The following is a 19092-nucleotide window of genomic DNA, read 5'->3' on the forward strand; positions in this document are numbered from 1 at the left end:
GGTTCGTTACCACGAAATGTTCAAAAGATGACTCGAACTTCCAGCTTCTTTCTGAGTGAATCCTGCCCTGAATGTCTCAGTACCACGGATTTGATACGATTATACCGATGAAAAAACATGTTAATCGAAAACGCGTTCTTGGTCAACTTTCTCGAAAATAAAATCACACTTTTGTAGATAGAGACATGAAACCTCCGTAATAGAAATCTCAATATGCTAAATTTGATGAAATAAGTTTCAGTCTGATCATTTCCTTCTTGTGCTTGTTTTCTTCTCTTTTTAAAAATTCGCTAATCTTCTGAGGCTTGTAAAGTTCGATTCGTAAATTTAAGCTTATGATATTTCAACTGTCTGAAATTGCCGTAAAAATTCTTATTTTATACTTTTTATTTTTCATTTTATCCTTAGATTATTTTTAGCACGTGTCACTTCTAACTTACACCTCGTTACCACGGTCAGTTTGATTAGAAGAATCCTATTCCAAGAACAGGATTTTTTCGCTGATTACTTTGTTTTCTTTTCCAATTGACAAGTAACATATATTTAAATATTTGCTAAGTATTTTACATCAAAAACAAATTATACCTTTGTTTATTCAGCCCAAGAATTCGCTTTAAATAATTTTATTTTGATGTACTTGTTTTTTGTTAAAATAATACAATTTTCTTTTAGAAAGTTTATCGTAAACAGTGCAATTTTAATGTATTGAATATGCTAAAATTACATTGGTTTGTTTTGAAACAGTTACCTGTTAACACTTTTTATATTGGTAATATTTACTTGGTATTGTATTTTAGTAGAACACACATACTCTTTTGAAATTTAGCTGCTTCTGAAAGCTGTTATTTTTATGCAAGACTAAGCAAGTGGCTTTGTTCACATACAATCACATAAAAATCCTAAAATTCCTGCTTTCGAAACTTCTTTCGAAAAACTTCCTTGAATGCTTGAAAAAGGGGCAGGAGATTTAATGCTTCAACTGAATCTTTAAGAAATCTTGATAGATTCCCAAAAGCTGTTGGTCCCTATTTCAGAAGTAATCAAGATTCATTTTATCTTTCGTGGAAACAGCGATGAAGGAATTATATTTTGACCAACGTTTTTTCTTCTTCTTTTTTTCGAACTGTTTGTCGTAGTGAACTGTTAGAAAAAAGAAAATTGTGTTAATATAAACAAAATTATAAAAAAAAAATTTAGCAGTAAATATCCCAAGGGAATTCGCTTGATGGTTCCAAATATGCCAAATTCATTAATTTCAAAGCCACTCATGAAAATTTATGCGTCTGAGAAAAAATTGTCTAATTTTGAAAAAGGGAGAATCCCTCCCCCCTTAAGAGGGTAATGATCATGTTAAAAATTAGACCATTAATCACAGCTTATCAAATACACATTCTACAAATGAAGAACAACATATTGCCAAATATCATTCTTTTCAGCCAGCTATTTCAGCTGGCCAAGTAAAGGCAGGATGTCCCAGAATGGGGTGGAGAAGGTCATAAGAAATGATTTGGGGGATACAGGGACTTACTTTGGAGAATGTAAAGAAAGAATCTTAGAATAAGAAAATTAGGCCATTAATCACACCATATCAAGAGGGATTCTTGGGAGAATGTAAAGAAGGAAGCTTAGAATAGGAAAATTAGACCATTAATCACAGCATATCAAATGACTATTGTAGATAGTGCGAAATTCTATCTACAAAATAAAGAATCCCGTCTTTCCTTGAGAAGGACTAACATGGATACGTGTTTTCCTTGTTTTTCATTATTGGTCATGGGAAACAGATGATTGTACAATAGTAGTAAAGGAAGATTCATTCAAAGTAAAACTTAGGTTCTAACGCTTTTGTCTAGTTAACAATTAGGTCGTACAAGAGCGATATGGTATTTTGTGAAATTTTCTCATCCAAAACAATAATTCTGGACCGAAGGGGAGTGAAATACCTCTTAGAATTCAAAGATTCTAGCATTCTAAGCATTCTCCCAATTCATTCAAAATTACCAAAAAGGTGTCAGTTCAGATTTTCAGTTTCTGAAGCCATAATATCAAGCTGTGCCACAATGGTTTGTATGACACGTATAGTCCGTAGGAAATAAAATTTTAATATAGACAATTATTTTTAGCCATTTTTCTCAATTCATTCGTTTGAGGTTCTACTGTATTAATCAAAGCGGCGTATTGTAGCGCGCAAGCTATTAAGGGAGAGGACAAGACAATATCTTAGCAGATGAAGGTGCCTGAAACCTCAAATGATGGACCTTCAGACTAAAGTTGTCCCCAAGGACATAGTTATAAGGTTTTTCGACTAATCTGAATAAAATGGCTATCTCAGAATTTTGATCCGACGACTTCGGGAAAAAATGAGCGTGGGAGGGGGCCTAGGTGCCCTCCAATTTTTTTGGTCACTTAAAAAGGGCACTAGAATTTTTCCATTTCCGTTCGAATTAGCCCTCTCGCAAAATTCTAGGACCACTGGGGAAAAGAAAAAAAAAACAACAAAAAAAAACAAATAAACACGCATCCGTGATTTGTCTTCTGGCAAAAAATACAAAATTCAACATTTTTGTTGATAAGAGCTTGGAACTTGTACAGTAGGGTTCTTTGATACGCTGAGTCTGATTGTGTGATTTTCGTTAAGATTGTATTACTTTTAAGGGGTATTTCCACCTATTTTCTATAATAAGGCACATATTCTCGGGCTCTTAACTTTTGATGGGTAAAAATAAACTTGATGAAACTTATATATTTAAAATCAGCATTAAAATTCGATTCTTTTGATGTAACTATTGGTATCAAAATTCCGTTTTTGGAATTTCAGTTACTATTGAGCCAGGTCGCTCCTTACTACAGTTCGTTACTACTAACGGCTTGAAAAGTCTTTCTTGAAGAATGGGGCACAAAGTCAGATTTTTGCTTAAAAATAACGGGGCTGAGGAAGAGGCAACCCCCATACATGGGATATTTTCCAGTTCATATTAAGTTTTCTATTTCTATTTCGTTAGTTCATATTAAGTTTCTATTAAGTTTTCTATGTATCTTCATTAAACAATCATTATTAATTTTTAATTTTTGTTCGTTTTAATAGCATACTCAGGTTACCCTAATTGTGATGATGGCTATCGCCCCCTCGAGCCTGACTCTTTAAATAAAAAGTTACCTTTTACTGAGCAATTCTTTAGTCCCAGCCTCGACAAATGTACCAGCTGCACTCAGGATCTCTCTATCTCTTGAAACTTTTTGTGCAGATAAACAAGTTCAGCAAAAATTTTACAAGCATAGTCCAAAAATGCTACCGGGGATCAAGAGGGATTTGACATTAATTTCTACCCCAGCCCCTGACTAAACCTCCTTCTGTATTTATCTGGGGGTTCATAAAGAGATAAAGTTTGGGAGTTAGAGCAAAACTTTTTAGGCTTCAAGAATACCACCCTCCCACCACCTGCACAAAGGTATAATTGCCTTCCTACAAAATGGCTTATGCGCAATTATAGACACTGTAAATAGTTTTATGAGGCCTCAAAAAAATAAACTTATTCTAATGAAGCTCTAAAGTAAGTGTATGTATTAATCGTTTGTTTCAGGACTTAAACCCTGAACACAATTGGGTATCGATCGCTTTCGGCTCTCCCGGAATCTTCACTTGACAGCTTTTAGACACTACTAACACCAAAATTGTCGTTATGCACCAGAAAATGTTCAAAAATGCCGCTGCACTACAAAAAAATGATTTTGCTATTCTAATTAAAAACAGTCGATAGAACTTTCAGTATTCTTCTTAAGAGCCCTCTCCTGATATTCTAAAAGCATTACTTTGATACGATCACCTCTAAGGGCAAAAATAAACACACAAATAAACATCTTTTACGGAAAATAATTCAATTTTTTAAATAGAAGCTTGTGACCCCTACAACCGAGCTCTCTGATTGGCTGAATTAGATAATGTGATTTGTATCCAACTTACTCGCCTGTTTGGGAGTGTTTTACCCTTTGCTTCGTAAGCAGAACAAATTTACTCAGGCACACAGCTTTTACGGAGTGAAATTAAACTTAATTAATACTATTTATAAGGAATCAGCATAAGAAATCAAGTCTTATTTAGTATTAAATACTTTTTTTTAAATTGAAATTAAGGAACAAAATTATCACTTAACACGAGTTAAAATCGTTCTGTAAATGAGCGTGGAGGGGTACATCCTGAATAAATTAATCTTCACACTAAAGTTTATTAGTTCTTCTGAACTGCATCTTATTCTAATTCAACAGATCTTTTAACTCAGAAGCGAATCTTAAAGAATTTGGAAAAAAAGTCAAACTTTAGCGTAAAAAGTGGGGTGTTGAAGAGGGACCAACCTTGTGTGTGGAATGATTTCTGTTCGTTATAGGTTTTAACGTTGCTCCTTATTTTCAGTTGAAAAAACTTGTTTTTTTTTTAATTTTTGATCTTTACTCAAATACTGCAGGGAAATCTGGCTTCACCTTCATAAAAAATTCCCTTCCTCAACAGGAATTCATTCAAGGAATGTTACTCCCTTATAAAATCCACCCCCACCCAGAAAATTTCCCCCTGACAATTCTATCCATGCTGAAAATCCCATAGGAAAATTTCTTCGGTAGGAAATCTCCATGGGTTTTTCTTAATGCATTCAACCATTTCCCTAGGGGCTGTAGAGGGTCAAGTTATCCCCATAGATGTAGTTGTTGGATCTTTGAACAATTTTGAACAAAATGGCTATTTACAAACTTTTTCTGACAATTTTTGGGGAATAGAGACGTGGGAAGGGGCTAGTTGCTCTCCACTCTGTTTGTTCACTTTAAAAACGCGATAGAACTTTTAATTTCCGTCCGAATAAGTCATATCCCAATATCCTATAGCCCTTGGTTTGATGCAATCGCCTCTTTAATGTATTACTCCGTATATGAAATGGGTTGTCCCCTCCGCAATCCCTCGCTCTTTACGCTAAAGCTTTTAATTGTTTTACAAAGTAGAATTGTGGCAAAGAGTCAAACTTTAGCGTAAAGAGCGAGGGATTGCGGAGGGGACAACCCATTTCATATACTGAGTAATTTCTGTTCGTTTTAAGTTTTAATGTCCCTCCTTACTTTCAGTTAAACAAAACTAGTTTTTTTATTAAATTTCTGAACGTTTTTGAATTAATGTATGTTTGATTTTGGCTCTCCGCACATAAATTATTGAAATGAAATTTATATATTAATTTTTTTTGGCTAAATGGCTTTCTCTTAGTTTTGATCCGACGATTTTGAGAAATAAGGGGTGGGAAAGGAGGCCTAGCTGCCCTCCAATTTTTCGGCTTCTTAAAAAGGCTACTAGAACTTTTAATTTTTAACGAACGTTTTTATTAGTAAGAAATATGCGTAACTTAAGAATTAAGTTACGTAACAAACTTTTATATTCTTATATTTTTATTATGTGTACGAGGGGGTTTTTAACCCTCGTTAATACCTCGCTCTTTACATTAAATCGTAAGTTTTGTCCTAATTCTTTAAGAATGACCCCTGAATCAAAAAGGTCGTAGAATAAATAGTTGAAATTTCTAAAAATACTTTAGCATAAAGAGCGAGGTATTTATCTCCTCCTAAATACCTCGCTCTGTATGCTATAGTATTTTTAGAGCCCCTCATATGCGTAATAATCTCTGTTCTTTTTAAATTTAAATGCTATTCTTTACTTTCAATTGAAAAAACGTTTTCATGTTTATTTTTTCATTTTTTTATAGTAATGCTAGAAAATCCTGCGCCCTTTTCATTGAATTTTTCTTCCCCCATGACATATTCCTCCAAGGAAAGATCCTCTCACATAGCCCCCTCCCATCAACCCCACCCCCCAAACCAAAAAAAAAACTGAAAACGTCTGTACACTTCCCAATAACCATTACTATATGTAAACACTGGTCAAAGTTTGTAACTTGCAGCCCCTCCCCCAGGGATTGTGGGGGAGTAAGTCATTCCCAAAGATATAGTTATTATGGTTTTCGACTATGCAGAACAAAATGGCTATCTCAAAATTTTAATCCGTTGACTTTTGGAAAAACATTAGCGTGGGAGGGGGCCTAGGTGCCCTCCAATTTTTTTGATCACTTAAAAAGGGCACTAGAACTTTTCATTTCCGTAAGAACGAGCCCTCTTGCGACACTCTAGGACAACTTGGTCGATACGATGACCCCTGGGGAAAAGAAAAAAAAATAAACACGCACCCGTGATTTGTCTTCTGGCAAAAAATACGAAATTCCAAATTTTTTTAGATAGGAGCTTGAAATTTTTGCTACAGGTTTCTCTGATACACCGAATGCGATGGTGTGATTTTCGTTAACATTCTATGACTTTTAGGGGATGTTGCCCCCTATTTTCCAAAATTAGGCAAATTTCCTCAGGCTCGTAACTTTTGATGACAAAGACTAAATTAAATGAAACTTATATATTTAGAATCAGCGTGAAAATTCGATTCTTTTGATGTATCTTTTAGCATCAAAATTCCGTTTTTTAGAGTTTCGTTTACTATTGAGCCGGGTCGCTCCTTACTACAGTTTGTTACCACGAACTGTTGACTGAATACGCTAAAATTACATTGGTTGTTTTTGAAACAGTTACCTGTTCATACTTTTTATATTGGTAATATTTACTTGGTATTGTATTTTAGTAGAACATGCATACTCTTTTGAAGTCTAACTGCTTCTGTAAGCTGTTATTTTAATGCAAGACTTATTTTACTGCAAGATGCAAGACGACAATTTATTAAAATAAGACAGAGTAAAGTTCAATTCACCCAATGTGATTAACCTCTGTCAAAGTGTCAGTTCAAAGACAACAACTATTTCAAAGACAAGTTATATATATATATATATATATATATATATATATATATATATATATATATATATATATATGTATTTAACTACGTAAAACTTGCGAATATACAACATTCTTCGCTGTCCCATTTTCTGTGCATATAAATAGATTGTCAGGTTTACTGACTCTTGAACATGCAACATATAATTGTCCATGGGAAGAACAATCCGTATTCAGATCTATACCTCATTATTCTAATGATTGCCCTTGAGCATTGTTGATGGTGATTGCTAATCGAACATTCCCTGTGTCCCCGTCGTCATTTATATATCCCCCCTGTGCCCCCCGGCGTCCCCGTTGTAGTTGTGTCCCGGTCGTCATTTATATTCCCTGTGTCCCGGTCGTCATTTGTGTCCCGGTGTCCCAGTCTGTAATTTCTCTTTGAATGTCCCAGTCGTCATTTATATTCCCTTTGTCTCGGTCGTCATTTGTGTCCCGGTGTCCCAGTCTGTAATTTCTCTTTGAGTGTCCCGGTCGCCATTTATATTCCCTGTGTCCCGGTGTCCCGGTCGTCATTTGTGTCCCGGTTGTCCATGGGAAAACAATCCGTATTCAGATCTATACCTCATTATTCTAATGATTGCCCTTGAGCTTTGTTGATGGTGGTTGCTAATCGAACATTCCCTGTGTCCCGGTCGTCATTTATATATCCCACACTGTTCCCGCGGCGTCCCCGTTGTAGTTGTGTCCCTGTGTCCCGGTCGTCATTTATATTCCCTGTGTCCCGGTTATTATTTGTGTCCCGGTGTCCCAGTCTGTAATTTCTCTTTGAGTGTCACGATCGTCATTTGTGTTCCCTGTTTCCCAGTGTCCCGGTTGTCATTTGTGTCCCGGTGTCCTGGTCGGTAATTTCGTCAGTCGACAAACATGACGTGAGTCGACAAACAACTTCATGACGGCATAATGTTCAATCCTTATAATGACGTCAGTCGACAAACATGCATGACGTCAGTCAACACACAAACAACTTATTTTTATATATATAGAAGATATATATACATATATATATATATATATATATATATATATATATATATATATATATATATATATATATATATATATATATATATATATATATATACACCTTTTTTTAAGTCAACTGCTTTTAACAGGTCTTATTACTGATGCAAGAACAGGGCGGTAATTTTGATAAAATAAGGCCGAACTTCTAAATTCATACTTTCGAAACGTATTTTGAAGGTTTCCTAAGATACTTGAAAATGGGACTGGAGATTTAATGCTTCACTTGAATCTCAAAGAAATCTTGATGGATTCTCAAAAGCTGCTGGGCTCTATTTCAGAAGTAATCAAGAAGCCTTTTTTGTCTCATAGAAAAACCGGGAAAGGAATTATATTTTGACCAGCCTGTCTTTTTTCTTTTTTTCAAACAAATCGTGGTGATGGGCTGAAAGTAAAGAGTGATTTGTGGTAATGCATCTTCATGAAAATCACACCATCAAATTCAGAATATTAGAGAATCCTACTGAAGAGGTTTCAAGCTCCCGCATACAAATTTTCGAAATTTTGTATATGAATGGACACTAAAGATTAATTACAACTTCTCCTCCACCCGACTCTTTTCATATTTTTGTTAGGTGATAATTTCCGAGTAAGGAAGAAGAGTAAGATAATTGGGACATATAATACAATTTCTAAGGCAATGACACCCCATCCCCCAAATGACCTCTCCTTCATTCTCCATAATAGTTGACGTACGATTATGCATCATTGTACATAATTTTATCTAATATCAAGTGAATCAACTGAGTTAAATGAAGCTTTAAAATAAAAGTGTATATTAGCCATCTATTTTGACTTGACTCTGTGACTTTATAGGAATGACTAGGTTACCGCACGGCAATTGCTACCTCTGAAGCTGGGAAGCTAAAAATATTGTTTTTCAGAATTTTAAAATCGATTGACAATCTCAGAATTTTGAATCAATAGCAATTTCACCGTCTTTGGGACAGATTTATAATTTTGTATCTAAAAAAAAAAAAACAAAGAAAAAACACATCCGTGATCTTTATTTTAGGGGTAAAAAATTACAAGATTCCAAATCTTTGGCAACACTATAGCGCAGTCTATTGTAAAGGCCATGAGGCTTCAATGTTTTATTATTTATTTACTTTTTTTCCCAGAGGCATTTCACATGGAAGGTGTGTCGTATAGACTTCGGAGGGGCTAATTTTATTGGGAATTTGAAGTTCTTGTCTATTTAAGGGTTAAAAGTGATTGGAGGGCAACTGGCCACCCCCAAATCCCCTTTTCCCCAAATACATCTGCCTAAAATTTTGCCATGGTCATTTTGTTCAAAATAGTTAAACTATCATATAACGATACCTCAGACCCCAGAGCACAGGGGTGAGAGTTTTAAGCTATGCCCAAGGTTTTTCTTTTTTTCTGGAACGGGGAGTCGTATAAACTTTGGAGGGGGATCATTGAATTAGAAATGGAAAGTTCCCATTTTAAAAGTCACAAGTGTTCGCTGGGCTACTACCCCCCCCCAATTCCCATTTTCCCAAATACTTCCATTCGTAAATGAGATGGCCATTTTGTTCAAAATAATCCAATGATTATATAACAATACCTCCAGGGTTCAGAAAACCCCCCAGAGCCTGAATCTGAGGGCTATAGCCTATGCTAGTTGCCCAATCTCAAAATATAAATTGTCTATAAGAAGGGCTCAAAATAGTTCAAAGGTCAAATAATTACGCCTCCAAGGTTGACACACCTCCCTTAGCCTCCTTTCAAGGACCATATATTATACAGTTTTCCCATTGTTAACATTTAATTTTTTTATTGAAAAAGAGGGCTTTTTTGAACCTGGGTCTCCAAAAATGCTAAGGGTAATAAGGTGAAACTTTAAAGGAAACGTTGAGAAGGATGCCGAACACAATCAACAAAACAGGGAATATCAACAATATCTTAAAAGTTGAAAATTTCAAGGTAAGTTGAGGAGAAGTTGAAGAGAGATTTTAGCGTAACCGGACCCCCCCCCCTTCCTTCCTATTTTGAGGTTGCCCCTTTCCTCAACTCTGATTGACATCATGGAACTGTCATTTTGTTCAAACTAGTCAAAATGTCTAATAGCTATACTAGGAATGCTACATCCCCCTATAGCCCGGGGGCAAGAATTGTAAATTATGCAATTTTCTACATTTTTCAAGCAGGAATTATCATTAGGAAAATTAGTTGGAAATTAGGAAAATAACTTAGGCCTATGTGTCCTTGGAAATCTATGAGCAGTCCTTGGAAAGAATAGATAGGATTAGATTGAATATTTGATATATTAAATAAAAAAAACAAGTTTTTTTAACTGAAAGTAAGGAGCGACATTAAAACTTAAAACGAACAGAAATTACTTCGTATATGAAAGAGGCTGCTTCCTCATCAACGCCCCGCTCTTTACGCTAAAGTTTGACTCTGTCTCTCAATTCTTCTTTTTAAAACAGTAAAAAACTTTAGCGTAAAGAGCGGGGCGTTGATGAGGAAGCAGCCTCTTTCATATACGAAGTAATTTCTGTTCGTTTTAAGTTTTAATGTCGCTCCTTACTTTCAGTTAAAAAAACTTGTTTTTTTTTATTTAATTTCTGAACGTTTTTGAATCAATGCATGTTTTGATTTTGGCTCTCCGCAGAGGAATAATTAAAACGAAATTTGCATTTTTTTTTTTTTTTTTTTTTTTTTGGCTAAACGGCTTTCTCATAATTTTGATCGAATGATTTTGAGAAAAAAAGAGCGGGGGAGGAAGCCTAGTTGCCCTCCGATTTTTTGGTTAATTAACAAGGCAACTAGAACTTTTAATTTTTTACGAATATTTTTATTAGTAAAAGATTTACGTAACTTATAAATTAGCTTACGTAAAGAACTTTTGTATTCTCATATTTTTATTACATATATGAGGGGGTTCGCCCCCTTGTCAGATCCTCGCTCTTTACACTAAAGCTTAAATTTTGTCCCAATTCATTAAGAATGACCCCAGAATCACAAAAGCCGTAGAATAAATAGTTGAAATTACTAAAAATACTTTAACGTAAAGAGCGAGGTATTAGGAGGAGGTGAGCCACTCAAATGGGTAATAATTTCTGTTTATTTTAAGTTTTAATGCTGTTCCTTACTTCCAGCCGAAAGAACTTTTTCATATTTATTTTTTCATTGTGTTTTTAAATAGTGCTAATAAATCCCGCGCTCCCTTCATGGAGATTTTCTTCCCCCATGACAAATTATCGATGGAAAGTTCCCTCAGCATATCCCCCTCTTCTCAACCCCTCCCCCAACCAAAAAAATCCTCCTGAAAACGCCTTTACACTTCCCAATAACCATTACTATATGTAAGCATTAGTCAAAGTTTGTAACTTGTTGCCCCTCCCATGGGGACTGTGGGGGAGTAAGTCGTCCCCAAAGACATAGTTATAAGGATTTTCGACGACGCTGAATAAAATGGCTATCTCAGAATTTTGATCCGTTGACTTTGGTAAAATAATTAGCGTGGGAGGGGGCCTAGGTGCCCTCCAATTTTTTTGGTCACTTAAAAGGGCACTAGAACTTTTCATTTCCGTTAGAATGAGCCCTCTAGCAACATTCTAGGACAACTGGGTCGATACGATCACCCCTGGGGAAAAAAAACAAAAAAAAAAAAAAAACAAATAAACACGCATCCGTGATCTGCCTTCTGGCAAAAAATACCAAATTCCACATTTTTGTAGATAGGAGCTTGAAACTTCTACAGTAGGGTTCTCTGATACGCTGAATCTGATGGTGTGATTCTATGACTTCTAGGGGGCGTTTCGCCCTATTTTCTAAAATAACGCAAATTTTCTCAGGCTCGTAACTTTTGATGGGTAAGACTAAACTAGATGAAACTTATATATTTAAAATCAGCATTAAAATGCGATTCTTTTGATGTAGGTATTGGTATCAAAATTCCATTTTTTAGAGTTTTGATTACTATTGAGCCGGGTCGCTCCTTACTACAGTTCGTTACCACGAACTGTTTGACAATGATATTAATTGCTGAAAGCTCAGTAGTAGCAGATTTTTTTATTCACTCTAATTTTCATTTTTATTTCAAATGTTGTAATAAGTACAAAAGAAAATATTTGTATTAAATTTTGTTTTCAGTTAAGGGTAGTGACGCAGTAGATTTTAGATTTTACAACTAAGGAAGGGCTCTGTAGCCAAACTCTTGTTAACGATTTTTGTTTGTTTTCAGCTTGATTTGCATATTCAATTTAAGTTTTACTCGTTTTAAGATTTAATTATTCATTTACACCTGCTATGTGTTCGTTTCCTATGATTGTCTATTTAATTTCTGTTCGTTTTAGGTTTGATTTATGCTTTAATATCCGTTTCTAGTCCTTTTGAATTTGAGTTATTATAGGAATTTATTTCTGTTGATCTTAAGTTTAAAATGTCCTTTACTTGGGTAATGTTTATATTATTCAGTTACAATAGTTACAGACTATTCAGTTAGATATGAAATAAACTTACCTCTATAGTCAAAATTCCATCCTGAATCAAAGTTTAATATGTATTTACGTTGGAAATGGACTTTACCCCTACCCCTATATATACCAATTAAGGGTATATATTTGCACATTAGAGGGAGGTAAAATTCAAACTTACCTCTATAGTCAGAGCTCCATCCTGAATCCAAATTGAACATTTATTTTTGTCAAAATGAGCTTTACCCCCTCCTCTAGTTTGAAAATATATACCCTAAATAGGAATATATCTTGAGTTGGTACATATAGAGGTGGGGGTAAATGAATATTGAAGCCAGATTCACGATGCAAGTCTGACTTTAAAGGTAAGTTGTTTTCTTAGCCACCTGAATAGTCCATTAATTTAAACATTCCCCAACTACTTTTCTTTGAAGAACTTCTTTTTCGGAAAGCTTTTGTTTTAATCAATCAATATAAAACGAAGATTGATTATTTATTAATTATATACGATTTTCCTATTTTACAGATTTAGTTACTATTTGAAGAGTTGCAGAAATAAGTTGCAAAGTTAACACCGTCTATTGTGACAGCAAAAATTTGTAGAAGAATAAAATTGAAGAGAAGTAAAACTGATTGTAAAGAACCGTATAGGAAAATGAGGACAAATTCATAAGACTAACAAAATAGTTCAAAGGCGAAAGAGTGTCCCTGCATACAGGAAATTTTAGGCTTGATCCAGGTAAATTTGACCCTTAATTCAAATCCAATTTTAGATAAATTATATTTTGCTTATTTTGAATTGTGTTTGCGTCGGCTAAGACTTACTGGCATTGACAATGGCTTTAGCATATTTTAGATACTATTAGTCAATTTCAAAGCACAAAATTTTACACTTTATTCAGGTTTCTGAGCTCTTTTACAAAAACTGTAAAATTATAAATGGCGAATCTGGTCACGCTGACTTAAGAAAAGTTTAGTTATGGTTAGTGTTGAAGTGCTGATCAAGAAAGATTTTCTTATTGCAGCCGAGTAAAATCACAGAGTTTGGCAACCCTGATTGCTTTAAGTTAATGAGTAGTCGAAATTTGTCATAAAGTTTATATGTTTTCTAAAACATGAATATTTTATATTATAGATCAAACAGTTCGTGGTAACGAACTGTAGTAAGGAGCGACCCGGCTCAATAGTAACCAAAACTCTACATCAAAACTACATCAAAAGAATCGCATTTTAATGCTGATTTTAAATATATAAGTTTCATCAAGTTTAGTCTTACCCATCAAAAGTTACGAGCCTGAGAAAATTTGCATTATTTAAGAAAATAGGGGGAAACACCCCCTAAAAGTCGTAGAATTTCAACGAAAATGACACCATCAAATTCGGCGTATCAGAGAACCATACTGTAGAAGTTTCAAGCTCCTATCTACAAAAATGTGGAATTTTGTATTTTTTTGCCAGAAGACAAATCACGGGTGCGTGTTTATTTGTTTTTTGTTTTGTTTTTTTCCCCAGGGGTCATCGTATCGACCAAGTGGTCCTAGAATGTCGCAAGAGGGCTCATCATAACGGAAATGAAAATTTCTAGTGTCCTTTTTAAGCAACCAAAAAAATTAGAGGGCATCTAGGCCCCCTCCCACGCTCATATTTTTACCAAAGTCAACGGATCAAAACTTTGAGATAGCCATTTTGTTCAGCATAGTCAAAAACCATAATAACTATGTCTTTGCGGATGACTTACTCCCCCAAAATCCCTGGGGGAGGGGCTGCAAGTTACAAACTTTGACCAGTGTTTACGTATAGTAATGGTTATTGGGAAGTGTACAGACGTTTTCAGGGGGGATTTTATTTTGTTTGGGGGTGGGGCTGAGAGGAGGGGGCTATGTTGGAGGATCTTTCTTTGGAGGAATCTGTCATGGGGGAAGAAAAATTCAATGAAAAGGGCGCAGAATTTTCTAGCATTACTATAAGAAAACAATGAAAAATAAACATGAAAACGTTTTTTCAAATGAAAGGAAGGAGTAGCATTGAAACTTAAAACGAACAGAGATTATTACGAATATGAGGGTTTCTAAAAATACTTTAGCATAAAGAGCGAGGTACTTAGGAGGAGATAAATACCTCGCTCTTTATGCTAAAGTATTTTTAGTAATTTCAACTATTTATTCTACGGCCTTTCTGATTCAGGGGTCATTCTTAAAGAATTGGGACAAAACTTACGATTTAGTGTAAAGAGCGAGGCATTAACGAGGGTACAAACCCCCTCGTATACATAATAAAAATATAAGATTATGAAAGTTTGTTACGTAAGTTAATTCTTAAGTTACGTATATTTTTTACTAATAAAAACATTCGTTAAAAATTAAAAGTTCTAGTTGCCTTTTTAAGTAACTGAAAAATTTGAGGGCAACTAGACCTCTTTCTCCACCCCTCATTTCTCAAAATCGTCTGATCAAAACTAAGAGAAAGCCATTTAGCCAAAAAAAGAATTAATATACAAATTTCATTTTAATAATTTATGTGCGGAGAGCCAAAACCAAACATGCATTAATTCAAAAACGTTCAGAAATTAAATAAAAAAAACTGATTTTTTTGGCTGAAAGTAAGGAGCGACATTAAAACTTAAAACGAACAGAAATTACTCCGTATATGAAATGGGTTGTCCCCTCCACAATCCCTCGCTCTTTACGCTAGAGTTTGACTCTTTGCTACCATTCTACTTTTTAAAACAATTAAAAGCTTTAGCGTAAAGAGCGAGGGATTGCGGAGGGGACAACCCATTTCATATACGGAGTAATTTCTGTTCGTTTTAAGTTTTAATGTCACTCCTTACTTTCAGCTAAGAAAATTAGTTTTTTTTTATTTAATAATATTTAGAAATAAGCATACACTGTGCAATTAGTTTATATAGATTTAAGATTTGGTGTGTTCCTTTTTACATGTTTCAGGAATAAAGAGCTGAGACCTCTAGTTAGGTATTAATATTGACTTATAGTTATCTAAATTGTGGTCTCTCTGGGGGCATTTCTAGAAATCCCCTAGCTTTATCTAAAATTTAATTAAAAAGACAAAAAGTCTCCCTGATGGATGTATAGAGCAAAGATGAAACTTAAAACCAACAAAACTTATTCTTTTAAAGTTTATACACCATATATTTCTATTGTTGCTTAAAATAAACTGACTCGTAATATTTTCCAAAATTCTAGGATTTCGAAGAACTAATGCTTTAACTAAGTATAGTACTCCATTTTTAAGTTTTGATACTATAAGCTATTAACCATAAAAGATTTTTTCAAAGCAATCAGACTAAAGAAGTCACATTATTTTTTGTCAGAAAATAATCAATTATAATTCATAAATATATAGGCACTTCATTATATGTAAAGATTTCATATACACTATACTATAATTTATTAATAACATACAGCTTTACTTCACAGCCCCTCTTGAATGTTTCCTTTGAAGTCTGTATTTTTTTCTCAAACAGACTCCAAGGGTTGACAGAGTCCAAGGGTATCTTTGAGAAATCAAAGATAGAAAACGAAAACAAAAAAACACCGGTTTTGAAAGTTCAATGCAAAATTTACAAAGATTTTAGAAAACTGAAGCACCTGAAATGAATTATAGATATATAGTTAACCTAATTTACAAAATTCATGTTATTATTATTGTATTTTTTTCTTCTGCATTACAGCGAAAAAGTTGGAGCTCCTTATATCTTCGTTATTTTTGCTTTTTGGATTGCAAACTTCAGGAGAACACCAAATAATAATCAAAACTTCTGAATCAGCTACATAAGACAATTTTTCTTACTAGACATTTTCTAAACACGTTTTCAAGCTTTCAATTGCTGTGGTTTACTCTTTACTATGTTTCTAGAGAGGCTTTGACTGGATCCATTGACAAGGAGTGATTATAAACCTGTGGCTGTTGGTTTATGACACTGTAGATTTGTATGGCATCCTTTTCATGCTGCTCAGCATTACTGCTCCAGAAATCACACCAAAATGCTATTCTTGGTGCCATAAGGCTTTTATGACAGTTATTAACAAAGATTATGAAGATATTATCAAGAGCCTTAAGTGAGCCAATAAACATCCTTCTAAAAAATTGGCAGCAGCCTGCTACTTTTGCCATTTTTGGCGCCATAAGGCAGTTTGCTATTTTGGTGCCATATGGCTTTTATGACAGTTATTAACAAAGATTATGAAGATATTATCAAATTGGCAGCAGCCTGCCACTTTTGCCATTTTTGGTGCCATAAGGCAGTTTATGACGACGTTATGAAAACGAATTAACAGAAATCAAGTATATATACAAATTGGCTTCAAAATGAGCCCTTAAACAGCTCTCCATGATTTTTTAACAGCCTTTTTGTTCTGCTGGTCAGCAGACGATTTATAAAAAGTTTAAAAGGGGCTGGGGAGGGGAATATACAATGGGCCGATATCATACATAGGGTTGGAGTTATTAACCGTGGAGATTACTTCAGTATCATTTTATTCATCTTAGATTTTCTATAACAGAAATGGCACCAAAAGTACACTTTTTAGGTCTGATATGGCAAAAAGCGATGAGATTTAAAAATTGGCTTTCAAATGTGCCCTTAAAAGGCTTGCTTTAATGTACCAATATTGCTCTTGTGGCGAAGAAGATAAAAAAGATATGTCAGTGCTACTGCTATCCATGTAAAACAATAACTTTCCTTGTTGTTCAAGGTGGAGGGCTGTTATTTTTTCAATGATTCCAGCGGTGTATTTTTCATTTCTATTTGATTACATTTTCAAGAGGTACCAAACTCTTTTTTTTAATTCCTGAAAACTTGTTTTCATAATAACATTTACCATAAAGATGTATAAAGACAGTAGTTATAATTATTGAATCGGCTAGACAGTTTCTTAAGCATGTATTTATCAAACTTAGGGTTACTCTAGGCCGTAGTTCGCTCTTGTAGCTCTTGTAGCTCGCCAGGTTGTAGCTAATGCTGAAATTATGATTTTGTGGATATTCTTATGGTAATAACTTTGATGCATAGTGATGAATTAGATATTGCTAAATATTTTGGAACTATTGTAAAAGCTAATGGCTTTCAATGGGATTAAATAAAAAAACAAGTTTTTTTAAATGAAAGTAAGGAGCAACATTAAAACTTAAAACGAACAGAAATTACTACGTAAATGAAAGAGGCTTTTCGTCCTCAGCGCCCCGCTCTTTATGCTAAAGTTTGATTCTTTCTCTTAACTCTACTTTTTAAAACAGTGAGAAACTTTAGCGTAAAGAGCGGGGCGTTGAGGAGGAAAAGCCCCTTTCATATACGGAGTAATTTCTGTTCGTTTTAAGTTTCAATATTGCTCCTTACTTTCATTTAAAAAAACTTGTTTTTTTATTTAATTTCTGGGCGTTTTTGAATTAATGCATGTTTTGATCTTGGCTCTGCTCGCATAAATAATTAAAACGAAATTTGCATATTAATTAATTGCAATTAATCGGAAGATTTTGAGAAAAAGGAGCGAAGGAGGAGGCCTAGTTGCCCTCCAATTTTTCGATTATTTAAGAAGACAACTAGAACTTTTAATTTTTTACAACCATTTCTGTTGGTAAAAAATATACGTAACTTACGAATTAACTTACGTAACGAACTTCTATACTTGTATCTTATTATTGCGTATATGAGGGGGTCCAATCCTCGTCGATACCTTGCTCTTTACACTAAAGCTTAAATTTTGTCCCAATTCCTAAAGAATGACCTCTGAATCGCAAAGGCCGTAGAATAAATAGTTGAAATTACTAAAAATTACCGAAAAGAATGAGGCATAACGAGGAGGTAAACCCCTCATATACCTAATAATTTTTGCTCGTTTTAGTTTTAATGCTGCTCCTTACTTTCAGTAGAAATAAATTCCATATTTATTTTTCATTGTTTTTTCAAATAATACTAAAAGATCCTGCGCCCCCCCCCCATTGAACTTCTCTTCCCCCATGAGAAGCTCCTCCTTGAAAATATCCTCCCCCGTAACCCCAACCCCACCCTCAAATCTTCCCCCTAGACCAAAAAAAATCCGTCTGAAAACGTCTCTACACTCCCCAGTAACCATTACTATAAGTAAACACAGGTCAAAGTTTGTAACTTGCGGCCCCTCCTACGGGGACTGCGGGGGAGTAAGTCGTCCCTAAAGACATAGATATTAGGTTTATTGACTATGGTGAATAAAATGGCTATCTCATAATTTTGATGCGGCGACTTTTGGGAAAAATTAGCATGAGAGGGGGCCTAGGTTCCCTCCAATTTTTTTGGTCACTTAACAAGGGCACTAGAACTTTCAATTTCCGTTAGAATGAGCCATCTCGCAACATTTTAGGACCACTCAGTCGATACGATCACCCCTGGGAAAAAAAAACAACAAAAAAACAAATAAACACGCATCCGTGATCTGTCTTCTGGCAAAAAAAATGCAAAATTCCACATTTTTGTAAATAGGAGCTTGAAACTTCTACAATAAGGTTCTCTGATATGCTGAATCTGATGGCGTGACTTTCTTTAAGATTGTGTGACTTTCAAGGGGTGTTTCTTTTATAAAATGAGGCAAATATTCTCAGGCTCGTAACTTTTGATGGGTATAACTGATCTCGATCAAATTTATATATTTAAATTCAGCATTAAAATGCGATTCTTTTGATATAACTATTGGTTACTATTGGAGTTTTGGTTACTATTGAGCCGGGTCGCTCCTTACTGTAGTTCGTTACCACGAACTGTTTGATACTTCCAATTTGTGAACAC

The 19092-nt window shown here is 34.6% G+C and overlaps 1 protein-coding gene and 1 long non-coding RNA gene across 10 annotated transcripts in view; one reads left to right on the top strand and one right to left on the bottom strand.

Moving 5' to 3' along the window:
• The window catches only part of LOC136025271 (octopamine receptor beta-2R-like), a 148674-nt gene that overhangs the window by 117153 nt on the left and 12429 nt on the right, over positions 1–19092 (top strand). For 6 of the 8 annotated variants that reach the window (XM_065701138.1, XM_065701133.1, XM_065701134.1 and 3 more), the window contains one exon: positions 12841–13053. The exons of the other annotated variants lie outside the window; for them this stretch is intronic. The gene's annotated coding sequence lies outside the window, so the exon portion shown is untranslated. The remainder of the gene's footprint in view (positions 1–12840; positions 13054–19092) is intronic. 8 annotated transcript variants of the gene reach the window in all.
• Positions 1–19092, bottom strand: part of LOC136025272 (uncharacterized) — an 87964-nt gene that overhangs the window by 63712 nt on the left and 5160 nt on the right. The window lies entirely within an intron of this gene.

This window comes from Artemia franciscana, chromosome 3 (assembly GCF_032884065.1).
Source record: "Artemia franciscana chromosome 3, ASM3288406v1, whole genome shotgun sequence".
Classification (NCBI taxonomy): Eukaryota; Metazoa; Arthropoda; class Branchiopoda; order Anostraca; family Artemiidae; genus Artemia; species Artemia franciscana.